Source organism: Hylobates moloch, unplaced genomic scaffold (assembly GCF_009828535.3).
Source record: "Hylobates moloch isolate HMO894 unplaced genomic scaffold, HMol_V3 SCAFFOLD_22, whole genome shotgun sequence".
Classification (NCBI taxonomy): domain Eukaryota; kingdom Metazoa; phylum Chordata; class Mammalia; order Primates; family Hylobatidae; genus Hylobates; species Hylobates moloch.
Window position 1 is genome coordinate 20,121,125 of NW_026652297.1, and position 21,325 is coordinate 20,142,449.

The 21,325-nt window shown below is 36.5% G+C and overlaps 1 protein-coding gene across 2 annotated transcripts in view; it reads right to left on the reverse strand.

Annotated features, from left to right (window-relative positions):
- The window catches only part of COL6A5 (collagen type VI alpha 5 chain), a 149,733-nt gene extending 132,309 nt beyond the window's left edge, over positions 1 to 17,424 (reverse strand). For both annotated transcript variants that reach the window (XM_032143610.2, XM_032143609.2), the window contains exon 1: positions 17,134 to 17,424. The gene's annotated coding sequence lies outside the window, so the exon portion shown is untranslated. The remainder of the gene's footprint in view (positions 1 to 17,133) is intronic.
- Positions 17,425 to 21,325: the final 3,901 nt, after the last annotated feature.

The following is a 21,325-nucleotide window of genomic DNA, read 5'->3' on the forward strand; positions in this document are numbered from 1 at the left end:
ACAGGTAAACTATGGTATATTCAGGCCAATAGATTATTTAGGACTAAAATGAAATACACTATCAAGCCATTAAAAGACACGAACCTTAAATGCATATTAATAGATGAAAGAAGCCAATCTGAAAAGGCTATATACTGTATTTTTACAACTATATGACATTCTGGAAAGGGTAAAACTATAAAGACAGTAAAAAGATTTGTGGCTGTCAGTGGTTAGGAGGTATGGAGGGATGAACAGGTGGAGCACAGAGGATTTTTAAAAACTATTCTGTCTGATCCTATCATAATGGATACATGTCTTTGTATGTTTGCCAAAATTCATCAAATGTACATTCCCAAGACTGAACCCTAACATAAACTTTGGACTTTGGATGATAATGATGTGTCTATGTGGGCTCATCGATTGTAATAAATGTACCACGTTGGTGCACGATATTGATAGCAGGGGAGGCCTCGTGTGTTTGGGGTAGGGGGGCATATAGGAACTTCGTACTTGTTGCTCAATTTTGCTGTGAACTTAAATAGAACGTCAGTTTGGGCACGAGAGACTTTTTGGGATTACAGAAATGCTCTCTATACCGATTATGGTTACATGGAAATATGCATTTGCCAAACAGTTCTAATAGTACACTTAAAATTGATGCATTATATTATATATAAATTATATCTCAAAAGGGTTGACTTTGTTAAGTGCACAGTTTGGATGATGAATTATTTTATCATAAGAATGGTATAACAAATGAAGGGCTGCGGTAGTAGTCTGGACTAGCAATAAAGGTGTGCACAGAGCCTTTAAAAATAATAACAAAACAAACTTGGCCTGCTTTATTATCCCCAATGAGCAAGCAATGTTAATCAATGTCAGAAACAATCTTCACATTCGTGGCTGCATGGACTACTTTCACCACAAATGATACATATTCCCATTCCCTAGAGACATAATAAAACTCCTGGTTTGGATGTATTCTTCCAGAAGGTTTCCCTCTGCATAAATGAATCATAATCTACATTAGTTGAATGCTGTCTGCATCTTAAAATCAATATATGATCAAAACAGGCCTAAGCTTAAATATCCCCCTCATAATATGAATTTGAAGAATCCAAGAATAAATCAGAAGTTTTTACCCCAAACATGTAAATTATTATCATTTTATTAAAACTTTAATGGCAAAATTATTAAAAATTGGCATTAGAGTATAGGAACAATATTCTCAGCACTGGTACCTGCTGGATTGTTCTTGAAGCCACTGTATTACATTTATGCCACACTAAGCAGATGCTCGTTTGCAGTTGATGTCTAGGAAAAGCATGTTATTTGGAGATCTATTGGGGATTTTTCCCATAAAACTTCCTTTTCTTCTTCATTCTCTTTATCCTTTCTGGTGTTTGGTATGAAAATGATTTAATATAAATATTGGTTATTTGTAATTTTCCTTGTCTTAAAATTTTGAGCTGATGTAGTTGACATTCCCCCATAACAAATGGTCGTGAATTGTGAACAATTCAAAAGTAGAACTTTTTCTTGAAAATTAACGGTCTAGGTGGAAGTAAATAACTAAAAATAAAATCCAGTTCATAAAGATTACTTTCTATAATATCATGAGTGCTAATATACTAAGCTAAACTTTTCTGTGAAGAAAAAGTAAGTAAATATTTCAGGCTTTGTGGGCCAGACCATCTCCAGGACAAATATACTACTCAATTTTGCCCTTGCAAAAGCAGCCACAGAAAATATGTAAACAAACAAGTGTGACTGCAGAACCACCTATGACTTTTGCCTTACGGGATCCTCTCATAATAAAATGAATTAAAAATTATTTTTGCTGTGGGTCCTATACACTTTTGCTTTATAGGATTCTCTTAACATAATAAAATAAATTAAAAATTATTTTTGATATAACTTTAAGTACTTTAAAATTTAATTTATTTCTGTTTTAGGCAAAATTTAATGGACTTATGAGTCCTAAAAATTATATTTTTTTCCTTGTGTGAGAAAAAAATTAAACTATTTTTGACCTAAATATTCATTTTTCTTCTAATTTTTTTTAAAATTAAACATTTCATAGGCTTCTAAAAATCTGTGCCTAATGGATAAATTGGCCCTGCATGGCTGTGCTCCAATAAAAATCTATTAGGTGGCAAGTTATTAAACCTGCACAAAACAATTATACAAGTTTAGTATTATTATATAATCTCTATTATTCTGCCTGGCATTGTTTCTTAAATTTTAAAAACAATTGATGGCTCAAATATTCTTCCTAAATGTACCTACCTCATTTATACTGTACTAATAATCATATTAACTGTCAATCTATTTCTATATGTATTTAGCCATTTGAAAGTCCTTAAAAATTGTCACGGACTGGATTGACCATACTAGTTGAAATCAACATCCATTCTGATTAGTCAATGCCTAGTCATTGTTGACTATTTTTAATGTCAGTCTTGTATCTACTTCATTCATCTTAACAGCTGCATAGTACTCCTTTATAGCAATGTTTATTTAACCAATCCTTTATAAACAGATATTTAGATTGTTTCCAACTTTTTCACAAGTCCAAACCACGTTGCAATAAACAACATTGCACAGTGGAAGACGTATTATATTTCTAAAGGATCACTTACTAGGAATGGAAATTTGGGGTAAAGAGGAATGTATATCTAAAATTATGGTCAATATTAGACAACTGCAGCAAAAAGGTATGCCAAATCATATTTTCCCTCAGGAACATATGGAAGTCCTTATTTCCCCACACTCTCACAACATACTTTTGAAGTTTCGGAATCCTGATTGGGGGGAAAATATTCCACATTACCACATAGTTCTTTGAATTTGCATTTCTATAGTTACTAGTGAGATTGGGAAAGGTATTTTTCTATGAACTGTACACTTAAGATTTTTGACCATTTTGCCTGTGTTTGTCTTTGTATTTATTTTTATGTGCTCTTAATATATTATGAATATACAGTCCTAGATGTTTTATATTTGTTGCTATTTTAAATTGAATCTTTTCTCTTACTCATGTTACTAAATTATTTGTATTGACCACTTTGCTGAACTTTCTTGTTGGCTTGCTTAGACTTTTCCAGTATATTCTCATTTTAAATAAAAATAACAATAATTTTGCCTTCTCCTTTCTCAATGTATATACCTTATATTATTACATTGACCAGAACTTCAACAATGTTAAAGAGTGATGTTGATAATGTTCCTAACTTAATGGTAATTTTTTTTTTTTTTCTCGCTCTGTCGCCCAGGCTGGAGTGCAGTGGCCCAAGCTCTGCCTCCTGGGTTCATGCCATTCTCCTGCCTCAGCCTCCCAAGTAGCTGGGACTACAAGTGCCTGCCACCACGCCCGGCTAATTTTTTGTATTTTGTTTAGTAGAGACAGGGTTTCACTGTGTTAGCCAGGATGGTCTCGATCTCCTGACCTCGTGATCTGCCTGCCTTGGCCTCCCAAAGTGCTGGGATTACAGGTGTGAGCCATCACACCTGGCCAGTTAATGGTAATATTTTAAGTGTTTTCTTCAATACACATATTATGATGGCACTTGGTTTATAATATATATTTCTAATTATGTTAAAATATTTCTTCTTATTTTAATCTAAGATTTAAGGAAATCAAGAATGGCTGCTAAATTTTACCTTACCCAATACCTTTTCAGCACCTACTACAATGATCACATGTGCTTTTTCTTTTCAAATATAACCATATGTTGAACTTTATTTACAAAATATTGGTGAATAATTTATTAGAATTATTAATATTGAATGATTTTTGCCATTCTAAAATAAATTCCACTTCATTATCCTACATTTCCTTTTATGTGCTATTGAATTTTACTTGCTAATATTTGATTCCGGAATTTTGCATTATTGTTCAAAGGTGAGAATGCCTATTATTTTTGTGTGTATGAGCTAACTTTGTCAGGTATCAATCATGCTGGATTCACAAGAATGATCTGGAAGCTTTTCTTCTTTCTCTTTGTTCTAAACATTTTAAGTGACAGAGCAATTGCCAGTTATTGGGAGTTTTGAAAGGAATTACCCATATACTGACAAGGCCAAAAGTGTCAGCTTTCAGCAATTCTCAGTTCCTTCCAGGTTACTGGCCACTTAGATTTTCTATTGCTTCTTTAGTTAGATTTTGCAATTATCATTCATGTGCCCTCCTATCATTTTCCATTTCATCCTGGTTTCAAATTGTTTATTGTAAAGTCGAATAAATTACTCCCCCCCTTTTTCCTACTCTCTAGGGTTATGTCTAATTTCTCATTCCTAGAGAATACATTTGCTTTCATTCTTCCTTTTTTGTCTGGATTATGGTAACTAGTAAATTATCCTGTTTATCGTGAGCTTTTCCCAAAAGACATTTTTCATTTATTAATCAATTCTATTGGTATTCTTTGTCTTAATTCTCAATTTTCTGTCTTTATTTTTACTTCATTCTATTTTACATAGGTTTGTTTTGCTTTCCCCCAACTTGTTGAATTGAATGATTAATTCACTTCTATTCTTTCCTATGTGGTAATAAGTGCTTTTTGAGGCAATGCATTTTCCTGAGTACAGCATCAGCTTTGATATGCAAGCATGCTCATCATTACTACAGGCCAGATATTCCTCAATTATGGCTTGAAATTTTTCAAGTGACTGCATTTTCAATTTTGTCAATTGACAATCAAGAGATTTTCCATTTTGATTTGGTTGTTTTATCGGGGTTGTTTTATTTTTCAGTGTGAATGTAGCTCTTTTATTAGTTACTTTTGGTTTTAATGCATTGTGGTTAGAGAATGTAGTCTGTACTCTTTTCTGGAATATGTCAAAGTTTCCCCTGTATATAACCTAGTATATATTAGGTCGGTGCAAAAGTAATTGAGGTTTTTGCTATTACTTTTACTTTTAATGGCAAAACCGCAGTTACTTTTGTACTGACCTAATATAATGCTGTTTTTGAAATGCTTAATAAATGCTAGAAAAGAAACAATATTTGCTCCTGATGATAGAGTTCATTATTAGTCTATTAGTTCATCTTTATTTTTGCCTATCTTAACTCTCAAGGACTAATATGAGTGTCTCAACATTTCCCCTACAACTATATTTTCATCAATTCTCTTATTTCCTGCAGCTTCTGCTTTATGCATTTCTACACCATGCTAGTTATTTCATAAGGATTATGACAGTTATCTCTTCAATGTGGAACATATTCATAACTTGTTTACCATTATTATCTGACTTTTGATTATCGCTTGCGCCATCATTGTCTGCTTTGGCCCACTGTTGTATCCTCAATCTCTGTCGGTACCTGGTCAATAGTTAACACTTCATAAATCTTGGCTGAAAAAAAGAAGATGCAAAAAAAGGAAGAGAGGGTGGAAAAAAGTATGCACTACACCTCAATTTAATATAGTTTTTATTGACCTCAACATTTTCTGATATAACATCATAAACCCTGCTTCGTCTTGGGTGGTATGTCTTTTATAAGCAACTTAATGTCAATTATCAAATCTCTTTTGTTTTAGTTGTATCTACTGTAGGCAGTGTGCGGCTGGATTCAGCTGTTTGATCAGATCTGTGATTTTTTTTTTTTTAAGATAAGGACTTAAACTCTTTTTATTTTATATTATAAAATATATGTTTGGGCTTACGTCTGTCATCTCTTTTAAATACATTATTCTTTACTTTCCACTACTATTTGTTTTGTTTAATTTATTTTGCCTTATCACATTTCCATTCATTTTCTATTTCCCTTTCATTAATCATTAACTTTATGTGTGTGGGTATACATATTTTTTATTTTACTAGTTTACCCTAAGTGTGTGTGTATGTGTGTGTGTGTGAGTGTGTGTGTGTGTGTGTGTGTGTGTATAAAATTTTACTAGTTTACCCTAAGTATTTGAGAGGTGTATATATCTCTCTCTAATTTTCACTTAGGGTAAACTAGTAAAATAATTTATAAAGAAAATGTTTTAACTTATATTTCCAAATTTATCAACTTTAGAAATAAAATAATATTGATAACTTCCACCTATGAAAGATAAAATTAGTCTGCTCACATTTCCTTTCTCTTAATTTTTTGTTTGTGTTTTATAGGGGCAAGAGGAATCTCTCAATCTATTATCATGAAATTATCTTTTAAACTTTAGGGATTTTTATATCATAGCTTTTCTTTCAAGAAGTGTAATTCTTGCTTTGTGATTCTAATACCACAGTTATTTCAAGTTTATTTTAAAATTTAAATAGAATGTGCACACTCCCAGTTTGTATCTATTCTAGGTTTTTAATTTTGACTCTTCTTTTTGCCATCTAAAGCAATCCACATCAGCACTATTGGACAGAAACATAATGCAAATTGTGTATGTAATTTTAACTTTTTTGGTAGCACATTAACAAAAGTAAAAAAAAGGTGAAATTAATTAAATTTATTTAACCCAATATATCTAAAGTATTACAATTTCTATGTATAACCAATATAAAAATTATTAATGAGATATTTTACTTTTTTTAATATGAAGTCCTCAAAATCTGCTGTGTATTTTACTTCTAGAGCACATCTCAACTCAGTCTAGCTACATTTCAAATGGTCAGTAGCCAATATGGTGAGTGGCTACCATACTGGATAGCACAGCTATAGATCGTGGAACACACAGAAATTTACAATATTATTCAGGTCCTTAGCCCATGGCCTTCCATCCCAGAGTCCCAGGCTAAAGAGATCAATGTCTCAGCCTATCATAGTTCTTACAAAGCACACCAGCTGGGAAGCTCTGGGCTAGATGACTCTTCAAGTAGTACTTCTAGGAAGTGACTCTTTCAGGAAGTGGTTAATTAAGAAAGTGTTTCTCAAGGTTTAACATGCATATGAATTACCTGGGCATCTTATTAAAATGTAGACTCTGATTCAGCAGCTTTGGAGTGAGCCCTGAGTTCTGCATTTTTAGTAAGCCCCTAGAGAATGTTGGTTCTCAGAAAACACTGAGTAAGAAGGGATTGGATTCTGCGTAGTGAGGTTTTGCATACCCAATGATGTATCTGACATTTTTTCAACTTGCTGTCTAGAGCAATCTAAATCACTGCTGTTTAATAGAAATATAACACAAGCCATATATAGAATGTGGCTATAGAAATCTTGGGTCCCATTCATTTCCTTTTCCCGCTAAGGTCCTTATATTAATTAGAACTCACTTTCATTCTCTTCTGGAATCTGATGTTGCTGAGAATTTATGCAGCTAGCATGATTTATTTTTTCTTTTCCTGCTTGGATATTTTATCCTTTATCCTTAAATATCATCATGCTAATCTTCCTTCCTTCTTTCTTTCCTTCCCCTTTCGTTCTCTTTCTTCTTTTCTTATTTTCTTTTCTTTCTTGCTTGCTTGCTTGCTTGCTTTTCTTGCTTTATCTACTTCTCTCTTTCTTTTCTTCCCTTATCCAGAACATGGTGAGACTTTTGATCTGTGAATTCAGATGTTCTTTTACTTTGGGAAGGCTTTCATCTAATTCCACATTTCTTTAATTAAAAGATGCATCTTTTTCACATTTTAATCTTTTTCAACTATAAGTGATATATTCATTTAATATATTATGGTTTTCTTCTATTCCTCCAAAACTAATTTTTAAATTGGTGGTGCATCTTGAAATTAGTAATAGTTTGAGATCAAATAAATAAATGTTTTATATTTATTTTCAGTTCCTTTTGTTCTTTTTTTTTTTTTCAGAAATTTTACTTAGCCCTTTGCTGTTTTTCTGTTGTCTGTTTTTCATTATTATTATACTTTCTTACCACTTCTCTCTCTTTTCTTTGTAGCCTGCATTCTATGTGATTTTTTTCCCAAAGCCATCCTCTAAATCAAAACTCTATTTTTCACAAGATTTACTTATATCTAGCTGCTTCTAATTTAGGTTTTAGTTTTGTAATGGTTTTATTTTCCTTCTGGACTTTCTTGGCTTTGCTTCTCATTCTCTCTTGCATTTCTTTCAGCTCTTGATTTACAGAACTGTGTTGTCTAATGCCTCGAGTTTGGAGTTTTGTTGACTGAAACAATTCTTGATCTTTGTTTTGCATGTAACAAATGCTTCTTTTCTTTGTGGAAGTATTTTTGCATCAGACCCATACTGGTGCTTTTGGATTTTCTGTGTAGCCTTTGGATATTGTTTGTGGGAGGAATAAAGTTGAGGAAAGACAGATCCAACAGGGAGTGCTCCTACGTATTTCATATTCATGTTCTTGGCTATTTTGTAGTTTATTGCTATTGAGAATAGAAATGTTCTTCTCATTATAGTTTTAACTGTTCATTGCTACTTTATAAATAAGCATTCGATTTTTTCTGGATTTATTTTGCAGTCAGCTATCTTAACATTAGGTTTCATAATTTTCACTTGATTCTCTTATTTACAATCTATCTGGAACAGCAAACACTTACATGTTTCTTACCATGTGCCAGTCTCTATACTTTGTTTTTTATCTTTACAATTTCTATATGAGGCAAGTACTCTTAGTTAATGTCACAGAAGAGAGTGATATCAAGCACCCTGCCCAAATTCACATACCTAGTAAGTAGTAAAATGCTGATTTGAACAAAGGTAGATGGGCTCTTAAATCATCACCCTGCTGTTTGCAAATTGTGATTATGTTATCTCCTTCTGTCCAAATAATTTTTGGAAAATAATATCACAATGGTTAAAATTAAGTATACATGGTTATCTTTATTATCTCATTTCTTCTACAACTTGCCCCCTCTCTACTAAGGAGATGCACTAGTTGTCAGAAGAGCTAAGGTTTACAGTAACCCTGCACTAACTAGGTATGTGGTCTTGAGCAACCATTTATCATTCTGAGCCTCAACTTGATCATGAATGAAGTGATAATAAATATATCTACCCTTTTTATAGACTCTCAAGATTACTGTGGGGTTGAAATATAATCACTTATGTAAACTGCTTTAAAATCTAGATAGAGAGATCATTATTACTCTAATTTCACACTGAGAGTACTTCTCAAAGAATCCAGTTGCCAAGAAGCTTGTTATTATCACTTTCTCTCTACCATCTGCTAGTTTCTAACACACACACTCTACTACCTACTACCCACAAACATTGCCACTTGCCATTTTCCAAAGAATTTTTTTTTTTTTTATACCTTAAGTTCTAGGGTACATGTGCACAACGTGCAGGTTTGTTACACAGGTATATATGTGCCATGGTGGTTTGCTGCATCCATCAGCTTGTCATTTACATTAGGTATTTCTCCTAAGCTATCCCTCCCCCAGTCCCACACCCGCCAACAGGCCCCAGTGTGTGATGTTCCCCACCCTGTGTCCAAGTGTTCTCATTGTTCAATCCCCACCTATGAGTGAGAACATGCGGTGTTTGGTTTTCTGTCCTTGTGGTAGTTTGCTGAGGATGATGGATTCCAGCTTGATCCATGTCCCTGCAAAGGACATGAACTCATCCTTTTTTATGGCTGCATAGTATTCCATGGTGTATATGTGCCACATTGTCTTTATCCAGTCTATCATTGATGGACATTTGGGTTGGTTCCAAGTCTTTGCTATTGTGAATAGTGCCACAATAAACATACGTGTGCACGTGTCTTTATAGTAGAATGATTTATAATCCTTTGGGTATATACCCAGTAATGAGATCGCTGGGTCAAATGGTATTTCTAGTTCTAAATCCTTGAGGAATTGCCATACTGTCTTCCACAATGGTTGAACTAATAAACACTCTAACCAACAGTGTAAAAGTGTTACTATTTCTCCACATCCTTTCCAGCATCTGCTGTTTCCGGACTTTTAAATGATCACCATTCTAACTGGCGTGAGATGGTATCTCATTGTGGTTTTGATTTGCATTTATCTGATGGCCAGTGATGATGAGCATTTTTTCACATGTCTGTTGGCTGCATAAATGTCTTCTTTAAAGAAGTGTCTGTTCATACACTTCGCCCACTTTTTGATGGGGTTGTTTTTTTCTTGTAAATTTGTTTAAGTTCTTTGTAGATTCTGGATATTAACCCTTTATCAGATGGGTAGATTGCGAAAATTTTCTCCCATTTTGTAGGTTGCCTGTTCACTCTGGTGGTAGTTTCTTTTGCTGTGCAGAAGCTCTTTAGTTTAATTAGATCCCATTTGTCTATTTTGGCTTTTGTTGCCATTGCTTTTGGTGTTTTAGACATGAAGTCCTTGCCCATGCCTATGTCCTGAATGGTATTGCCTAGGTTTTCTTCTAGGGATTTTATGGTTTTAGGTCTAACATTTAAATCTTTAATCCATCTTGAATTAATTTTTGCATAAGGTGTAAGGAAGGGATCCAGTTTCAGCTTTCTACATATGGCTAGCCAGTTTTCCCAGCACCATTTATTAAATAGGGAATCCTTTCCCCATTGCTTGTTTTTGTCAGGTTTGTCAAAGATCAGATGGTTGTCAATGTGTGGTGCTATTTCTGAGGCCTCTGTTCTGTTCCATTGGTCTATATCTCTGTTTTGGTACCAGTACCATGCTGTTTTGGTTACTGTAGCCTTGTAGTATAGTTTGAAGTCAGGTAGCGTGATGCCTCCAGCTTTGTTCTTTTTGCTTAAGATTGTTTTGGCAATGCAGGCGCTTTTTTGGTTCCATATGAACTTTAAAGTAGTTTTTTCCCAATTCTGTGAAGAAAGTCATTGGTAGCTTGATGGGGATGGCATTGAATCTATAAACTACCTTGGGCAGTATGGCCATTTTCACAATACTGATTCTTCCTATCCATGAGCATGGAATGTTCTTCCATTTGTTTGTGTCCTCTTTTATTTCGTTGAGCAGTGGTTTATAGTTCTCCTTGAAAAGGTCCTTCACATCCCTTGTAAGTTGGATTCCTAGGTATTTTATTCTCTTTAAAGCAACTGTGAATGGGAGTTCACTCATGATTTGGCTCTCTGTCTGTTACTGGTGTATAGGAATGCTTGTGATTTTCGCACACTGATTTTGTATCCTGAGACTTTGCTGAAGTTGCTTATCAGCTTAAGGAGATTTTGGGCTGAGACAATGGGGTTTTCTAAATATACAATCATGTCATCTGCAAACAGGGACAATTTGACTTCCTCTTTTCCTAATTGAATACCCTTTATTTCTTTCTCCTGCCTGATTGCCCTGGCCAGAACTTCCAACATTATGTTGAATAGGAGTAGTGAGAGAGGGTATCCTTGCCTTGTGCCACAAAGAACCATTCTTGTCCTGCATCCATGTAGCAGATTCTAGTTGCCTACCCAACATTCTAATACTCCCAGTTCTCTCCTTCTACATTAACAGAACTCCTATGTTGATTGATAAGGCAATGTACTCAGATATGAAAATACATCTCCAAACCTTCTTTGTAGCTAAGGTTAGCCAATGAGATATATGCAGAAGATGGATGACCCAGCAGGAAAGTAGGTATTTTTGCACTATCCCTATTCCTTCTTCTTACTACACTAAATACAGATATAATATTTAGAGCTCCAACTGCCATCTTGGGACTACAAGACAATATTACAGATAGGAGTTCCATGCCAAGAAGGTAGAATAGAAAGGTAGAAAGAAGACTGGGCTACTAATAACCACATGCTGCCTACCTGGGGACTTATTTTACACAAGGAAAATATTAGTGTATGACTTGTTTAAGCCACTGTTTTTGGGTCTGCTATTACTTGCAGCTGAATATAATCATAATTCATATAATCTAGAGAGATATTTCATATGCACAAGAATACACATTTAAAGCACTTAGCAATATTCATATGTAAATAAGTAATTGGTGATTAAAATATAAGAAAATTATAAATTAGCTTATCTATTAATTAAAGAGGTCCTGCAAGACCCTTCTTAGGCAATGTTTTTATGTATCACTAGATTATTACATTATGATTTACTTAAATTTTTGTCTGTTTCCTGATTGTTAAAAGACTGCCCTAGGTGATTAGCTACAAAATTACAATAATCATAACTACTGGCATACATTTAATACATACTATGTGCAAAGCATTTTACATAATAATCTCTAATTCTCACTTCAATTCTATAAGTTAGCTATAATTATACCCATACCACAGATGAAGAAACTAAGGCTCAAAGAGTTAGCATAGCTTGCCCAAGGGCTTGCAGTCTCTATGAAGATGGTGTTCTTCCATTGCACTACGGTGCCTTTCTGAAACTCTAATTCCATTATTCCATTCTCTTCATGTTTCTTATTATTTTCCAAAATAATAATTAATTAACCAAGTGACTTATTTCATCTTGAGAGAGAATGTTTGAGGTGTCACCTGGGACAATCGAATAATGTGGAACGTTACACTGGCCTTTCAGAGACCAAGTCTTGAGTTACAGTATCATCCCAAAGAGTGGCTGGATGGATGAGAATTTAAATAGGGAGTATTAGAATATTGGGTAGGCAATTAGAAATCTGCAACATGAATACAAGACACGAATGGTTCCTTGAACTTAAACAAATTCACAACAAAAAAACAAACAACCGCATCAAAAAGTGGGTGAAGGATATGAACAGACACTTCTCAAAAGAAGATATTTATGTGGCCAAAAACATAAAAAAAAGCTCATCATCACTGGTCATTAGAGAAATGCAAATCAATACCACAATGAGATACCATCTCACACCAGTTAGAATGGCGATTGTTAAAAAGCCAGGAAACAACAGATGCTGGAGAGGAAGTAGAGAAATAGGAACACTTTTACACTGTTGGGAGTATAAATTAGTTCAACCATTGTGGAAGACAGTATGGCGATTCCTCAAGGATCTAGAACCAGAAATACCATTTGACCCAGCAATCTCATTACTGGGTATATATCCAAAGGATTATAAATCATTCTACTATAAAGACACATGCACATGTATGTTTATTGAAGCACTATTTACAAATAGCAAAGACTTGGAACCAACTCAAATGCCCATCAACGATAGACTGGATAAAGAAAATGTGGCACATGTACACCATGGAATACTAAGCAGCCATAAAAAAGAATGAGTTTATGTCCTTTGCAGGGACATGGGTAAAGCTGGAATCCATCATCCCCAGCAAACTAACACAAGAACAGAAAACCAAACACCGCATGTTGTCACTCATAAGTGGGAGCTGAACAATAAGAACACCTGGTCACAGGGAGGGGAACATCACACAACAGGGCCTGTCGGGGGGTTGGGGGAAAGAGAAGGGAGAGCACATTAGGACAAATGCCTAATGCATGTGGGGCTTAAAACCTAGATGATGGGTTGATAGGTGCACAGCACATGTATATCTATGTAACAAACCTGCATGTTCAGCAAACACCACGGCACATGTATACCTATGTAACAAACCTGCATGTTCAGCACATGTATCTCAGAACTTAAAGTAACATTAAAAGAAAAAAAAAAGAATGGTTCCTTGGAGAATGGCAAGTGGCAATGGCTGTGGGTAGTGAGTTGTGTGCATGTTAGGGAAGAGGCCAGAGGAATTTAGGGAAGTACCATAAAGCACCGGGAATTGATGGGGCAACAAAAATGTTTGCTACTGCCACATGCACCACCAGTCAGCCCTTCCTCATAAAGTAGGCATGCATCTCGTTTTATCTTAGATCCCAACTTTGCCCAGTGCCCAACTCCTCTTCCTTTGCGCTTTCCACTTGCTCAATGTATACTGGATCTGAGATCCTACAAGATTGACAGGAGCATCATCAAAGCAAACTGCAATACCAAGAAAAGTACACACTCTAAGTGAATTTGTGCCCTCCACTCTCAGAGCTGGAGGATTCTGGGTATATGCTCCAGGGTTGAAAATTCTTCCTTTTTGGAAGATGATTTGAACTTGAGGAAGGAAAATCACAACATGAAATACAATGCAAACAAGACATATGTGTCAGCCTTATACTTCATTATAGAAGGATGCTAAGCATATGCTCATTGAATACTTATGAACAATTTCTGCATGTAGCTATGATTCAAGAAGGGAAATATTTACAGTGGCAAACTTTATTTTCACAGGCTCGTAACACTGCTAGCAATGGCTCCCAATTTTACTGACATTTCCAAAGTTCTTTTCAAACAGAGAGGTGATTAGCTTTTGAAATCTGTGAAAAAGCCTTTTAGATGTTTTAACTTAATATATATATAATAATTAAATATAAAATCATTGTACTGAATGTTTTCTATGCTTTAATGTATTAATAATAGTTCAATATCATAACCACACAGGGTCCTCCGGGGAACTACTTTAAGATAATGCTGAGACAATGGGATTTTCTAGATATACAATCATGTCATCTGCAAACAGGGACAGTTTGACTTCCTCTTTTCCTAATTGAATACCCTTTATTTCCTTCTCCTGCCTGATTGCTCTGGCCAGAACTTCCAGCACTATGTTGAATAGGAGTGGTGAGAGAGGGCATCCCTGTCTTGTGCCAGTTTTCAGAGGGAATGCTTCCAGTTTTTGCCCATTCAGTATGATATTGGCTGTGGGTTTGTCGTAGATAGCTCTTATTATTTTGAGATACGTCCCATCAATACCTAATTTATTGAGAGTTTTTAGCATGAAGGGTTGTTGAATTTTGTCAAAAGCCTTTTCTGCATCTATTGAGGTAATCATGTGGTTTTTGTCTTTGGTTCTGTTTATATGCTGGATTACATTTATTGATTTGCGTATGTTGAACCAGCCTTGCATCCCAGGGATGAAGCCCACTTGATCATGGTGTATAAGCTTTTTGATGTGCTGCTGGATTCGGTTTGCCAGTATTTTATTGAGGATTTTTGCATCAATGTTCATCAAGGATATAGGACTTCATGTCTAAAACACCAAAAGCAATGGCAACAAAAGCCAAAATTGACAAATGGGATCTCATTAAACTAAAGAGCTTCTGCACAGCAAAAGAAACTACCATCAGAGTGAACAGGCAACCTACAGAATGGGAGAAAATTTTTGCAACCTACTCATCTGACAAAGGGCTAATATCCAGAATCTACAATGAACTCAAACAAATTTACAAGAAAAAAACAAACAACCCCATCAAAAAGTGGGCAAAGGACATGAACAGACACTTCTCAAAAGAAGACATTTATGCAGCCAAAAAACACATGAAGAAATGCTCATCATCACTGGCCATCAGAGAAATGCAAATCAAAACCACAGTGAGATACCATCTCACACCAGTTAGAATGGCCATCATTAAAAAATCAGGAAACAACAGGTGCTGAGAGGATGTGGAGAAATAGGAACACTTTTACACTGTTGGTGGGACTGTAAACTAGTTCAACCATTGTGGAAGTCAGTGTGGCGATTCCTCAGGGATCTAGAACTAGAAATACCATTTGACCCAGCCATCCCATTACTGGGTATATACCCAAAGGAGTATAAATCATGCTGCTATAAAGACACATGCACACGTATGTTTATTGCGGCACTATTCACAATAGCAAAGACTCGGAACCAACCCAAATGTCCAACAACAATAGACTGGATTAAGAAAATGTGGCACATATACACCATGGAATACTATGCAGCCATAAAAAATGATGAGTTCGTGTCCTTTGTAGGGACATGGATGAAACTGGAAAACATCATTCTCAGTAAACTATCGCAAGGACAAAAAACCAAACACCGCATGTTCTCACTCATAGGTGGGAATTGAACAATGAGAACTCATGGACACAGGAAGGGGAACATCACATTCCGGGTACTGTTGTGGGGTGGGGGGTGGGGGGGGCGGGGACAGCATTAGGAGATATACCTAATGCTAAATGACGAGCTAATGGGTGCAGGAAATCAACATGGCACATGGATACATATGTAACAAACCTGCACATTGTGCACATGTACCCTAAAACCTAAAGTATAATAAAAAAACAAAACAAAACAAAAAAGATAATGCTAGCAGGTTCCCTATCAAAACCTTACATCCTGCACCCACCCATTGAAGAAAAGGGAAAACTGAGAAATATCTGCAAATAAATTTGCTCCAGAGTCTCCAAATAAGTCAGCAGTGGATTTAGATTTCATATTTTAAGTTAAGCCACTGAAAGGAGAATAATAATAACAACACAAAACCATTCGTCATCAAAGATTAATGGCTCAGGTTCTCAGCAGTGATGAAGAGCCTGCCTCATCTGAAGGAGTTATTTAGAAACTTGGGAATTATCTTCTCTCCTTTAATTCATATGAAATCTCAGGATTCCTACTTATTCTATTTGTAAATTGTAGCACTGTAAACTTAAATAGAAAAAAATGGAAAAAATCTTGCAGTGTGAATTTTTTCTTAAGGATTTTTGTTCAGAATTCACAAAGTAATATGTATCTTCCAAGATACCTAGCCTGACACCCTGCGTTAACAACGATTAATTTCAGAACAAGCAATTGAACACCAAAAAAACAAAATAAATGTGATGTATGAAGCACTACATCAACTTGTGAAGATCCTGGTAAGAGGAATAACATGCTACCAGCTTGGGGATCCTGAGAGTACAAAATTCCCTCCAGCACTTTGAAAGAACCTTACCTGGAGACTTGCACACAGTACAAACTCAGAAATAGTTGTTGAAGCTCTGAGTGCTGTTCTTAGGAAATCTCAAAGATCACAGTTTCGTTTGGGACAGAATAGAATTCCCACAAACCATGAGTGTTTAGAATTTCTTTTTATAACTGAATACACCCCAGTATCTAATGCCTTTGGCTCATTACCTACACACCCATTGCTGTTTATTTGGGGGTTCCCGCATTGGGGTTAGAGGCTCAAATGTAGGACTAAGTGACTTCTAAGGCAGTGCTTCTCAAACTTTAGCTGCATCAGAATCCCGTGGAGGATTGTTAAAATACACAGTCCTTATCCCCATTCCCAGAGATTCTGGTTCAACAGGGTCTGGTGGGGTCCAGGAATTTGCATTTCTAACAAGTTTCAAGGGGAAGGCGATGCTATTAGTCCTTGCACCACACTTCGGATAGCACTGCTCTAAGGTCCTTTCGAATTCTGAGTCTACCTTTCAGAACCTGTCTTAACCATCTGTAAAATTCTTTAGAGCTCAGATTTGGGGGCGTCAACAGGTGCAAATCACCAGAAAGGAGAATCCTTCTCACATCCACCTGTCTACCCGAGGTTTCCTCCCCCGCCTGCCTCAGGCCCCAAGTCCCCGCACCCCATACTTACCCAGGTTTCCCGGGGTCAGGGGACACTCCGGACCCTGAAAACCGCCCCCAACTCTCCAGAAGAGGCTGCACGGAGCGCCTGAGCGCAGTAACCGCGCGCCTCTCGGGCGCCCGCGGCGCAGTTGGGTGGAGCGCGCGCCGGAAGCCCTGGTCCGCCCTGCACAGCTGCAGGTGGATGCCCGGAGCGAACGCCTCGTGCACAGAGAGGCTCTTTTAAGCCGGCGCTGACCAGTGCCCTTGGCCTGGCTCTTCCCTGGGGCTTTTAACTCTTCACAAGTTTTAATGTGAGTGTCCAGAGACGCTCCAGCTGTTTGCTGGCTTTGTTTCAGAGAAGCCGCCGGCTGCCAAATGAACTTGGGGAGTCAGAATTTCTCAGAAACCAAGGGCAATCTTTGCTGGCAGCCGAGCTGCGGTCACTTCTACTACTTGGACAGAGGACTCGCCATTTGGCTCCAAGTTCCCCAGTTTCTCAGAGGCAGCCTGCAGAGAACCAGCGAGAATGCCCAAGGAGGAGCAAAGTCCTGGGGGAAGCCCGATAAGAGAGAAAGTAACGCACCCCTGATGCTAAAGGCAGCAGGAGTTTTATCCAGCAACTTCTAGAAAGGGCAGGATGGGGAAATGGAGCAGGCAACAGAAATGAAGATATGACTTTTAGTACATAGATCATAGTGAAGAACTTGGAAAGCGTAGACTATTCTCACATGCATGGCTTATTTTTTGTTGGTTTGCATGGACATGTACTCAGGTTGAGATTTTATATTACATACCTGTATATCACCTGCCAGTAAAGGTACTCCTAGCTTGAGTGGTTAAGTTTAATCAATCCATTGCTTCAGCCTGCTAGCTTCTTCAGGCTGTCTGTGAAGAGATATGTTACAATTACTTACACTGATGAAAGTTTATTAAAAGGTCAAGAGGAAACATAAGACATGGGAGCTCACCCTTGCTCAGCAAGAACCCAATTGTGAGATTGCTTCTGAAGTTAACTAGGAAGTTTCTAAGTATGTCTTAGAAAGAACGGGTTGGAAGAATGAGGAGAGGGAAGTGTAATGAGGACTGTCAGGATTTTCTCCTGTTATTTAATTTTTTTTTTTTTTTTACAAAGAGAACACAAATATGTGTAAACCAAAAACTGGTTTTTTTCTGTTGTTTTTCATTAATAAGAAAAAACTGATGTAAGTTGAAAATGGTTTTTCTAAAAAAAAAGTGTATTTTATCTATTTTGAATTCACTTGGAATAGTCAAGGTTATCGGGTGTTCTGCACAGAACATCCTGAAATCCTGGATTTGAATGCCAAGACTTGCCCTTTGGTATCAGTGAGTCTCAGATTTGTCCAGGTTTTAATGGAAAATGTGCCATTGGTCACCAGAGTGAAGCACAGAGAGAGTCTATGGGCTGGAATATCAGGAAGCTAGAGTCTGGGGGGACAAAATATACATCTATTTCACATTCATGCCTGGCCCAGGCCAAAACTTTGCTACTGTGATGTCCACATACCCTCAGTGTGTAAAGATTTATTAATTGAGATGATCTTCCCCAACCAAGAATAATGCCCCAAGGGAGAAAGGAGGCCTGCTTTACACTTCAGGAGAAGGGCGGGGTTTTTTCTTCACGATTAGGGTAATATCCAAATAGTACTGAAGCCAAAAGGACATTGTGGGTTTGTGTTTTGGGGGTTCTTTTGTTGTTTAGAAACTTCTCTAGAAAGTATTATTGTAGAAATTTTTTTACTTACAATACAATTATGATTTAACTTTCACAATCATGAAATAACAGTGGCTCCAGGAATCTACAACTTTTCCACAGATTTTGACATTTCCTTTCCTTTCTTCTGCTTATAAAATTGAAACAAGGTTTTCCCTAAATAAATCATAATGTGAAATTTATTCACTATAGAGAATTGCATTTATTCTATTAAGGATAATATTAACTTAATTTACTTCAGAAAGTAGAAGTTTGGAGTTTAACATCTGAAGGAATTCAGGCACTAAAAGTGCCAACTTTTCTGTTTTCTAACAGAATAGAACACAATTGAACTTACATTACTTTATCTGACTTGGGTTTCACTTTCCATTTTCTCTAGAAAATAAAAAGATATTGAATAAAAGAAAAGCAATATAGAATTTCAAAAGTGTGGAAAAGACATTAAATTTTTTTCAGGCTTCATCATTAGTTATATTTGCCTTTTATTAACCCAACCTTCACAATCTGTATTTTCTGCAGCTGTTTTAAATAAGAAGATAACATCAGAGTAAAAGATAGCAAATTCTAGTCTACCCTGCACTCGTTGATTCCCACTGCAAAATACTGATGGTATGTCTGAAAATGTGAAAATCATACTATCAGAAATAGGCAAGATGGTTTTGGATGTGAGATGATTTAAATGGAATATGATTAACTTTCTCATTGATGCAATCAGAATTATTAAAAGATAAAATAACATTTTTCTTACATGTGACTCAATGCCCTTTGGTCATGCCTATAAACCAACAGATAAAAAGTTAACAATTAAAATGCATTATCGATAACTGAAGCCAAATACTTTCCTCTCTGTGTACTAAATAATATTGGAATATAGTATACTTTACTTTCTCTATGTTTAAGCCACACTGAAAATAAGCAAAAATGACTTAGCTACTTGCTTTAAGAAATACTTGCTCCTAATAGACAAGGCTGTGACTAACCAAAGTGGCTTACTTATGTATATCAACCAGCTTGCTCTAGCAGACTTGTTTCAACTCCTTCATCTCCCTGTGTCCAACAATTTAAAGCTATCATGTCATGAACTCTGCCAAACCCAAAGAGTTTTCTGTCTTGCAAAACCCACCTGAAATTCACCCAGATCTAGGACCTAAACCCTATAAATATCCTCCCTGAGTTCCTTTCTGAGACACTACTAAGACTGTCAATGTTGTGTTTACCTTTACTGCAGTAAGCTGGATCAACAGGTTTTTCTGATGGTCTTCTGGAAAACGCAACAGTTGGCAGCACACTGTAATCATGGCTTATTACTTCATGTTACAGTATCACAGTGGAAGGTGAAGCCAATAGTGTGTGGATGGCTGGGGGTCGTAGAATCAATAAAGCCTTAATGAGAGGGTGACATGAGAGGTGGGTCTGAAAAAGTCCTAAGTTCAACTCTGCAAGACTGGGGAGCCATGTCTCATGAGGAGAAACCCTCCACCTCCAACAGCAATTGGAACCAGAAAGCAATGTCTGTACTGGATATCCATCTGCTTTTTTTTTTGAATTCCTGAAATTACATTCCTTTCCCCCTCCTAGGAAACATTTATTCTATCTCTACAATCCAAAGACAAATGCTGTTTTGCCGGGGTCCCACCTCCCTAGCCACAGTTCTTTGGGGATGGCCCTTGACCCAAGTTTGACCAGTCAGCCCTAGGATCCCAGGTTCAAAAAAGCTGAGTTTCCATTCCTCAGAAGATAAATGTGACCCTGAAGGTTGATGGAAACCACATTCCAGTCATTGTGAAAAAAGTCTATCTAAGGATTAGAGTTGACATGCGGAGAAGAGAGATGGAGAGCTTCGGGGGTGTTAGAATAGCAAATTCTAGTTATCTTTAATACTTTGTCCTTTCCTCAAGGTGTGCTCATTGGTGAGGAAATAGCCCTCCTTGGCCTAACGTAATTAAGCGTGTTTCATTCAATAAAATATAATTGCTATTCACCTAGTTAATCGTGGTTGTATTAGTGAAACCATATCTTACTCATTTTGGTATCTCAGAACCGTCTTGAAGTAACTTAAAAATAAAAGAGCACCACAATAGGAAAAGTAAGCAGTAATATTATCCGTTTCCATTTGAAATAAAGAGCTAACCACAGGAAACTTCAGAATATCTCATGTCCCACTCAATGAATGAAGTCACATACTTAAGTACACCCCATATACAAGGTTCAACAACCACTGCTAAGCAAGTGGACAAGTTCTCAGTACATCAAGTCACTGAGGAGGGCTTGTAGGAGTAGCTCAAATTTCAAAAAACATGCAATGCCTCAAACCAATGCTGTTGGGATATTAAAATTAATAATGTAAGAAATAGTTAAGGCTAATTCACTGGTACAAGTTAAATCTTAAAGGAGCCACCATAACCTGAAGGGCTCTGAACCTGTTTTCTGGCTTTGGTTTTATTAGGTTTTGGTGAGGTCAGGCTTGAGATTACATTTTCCCAAATGG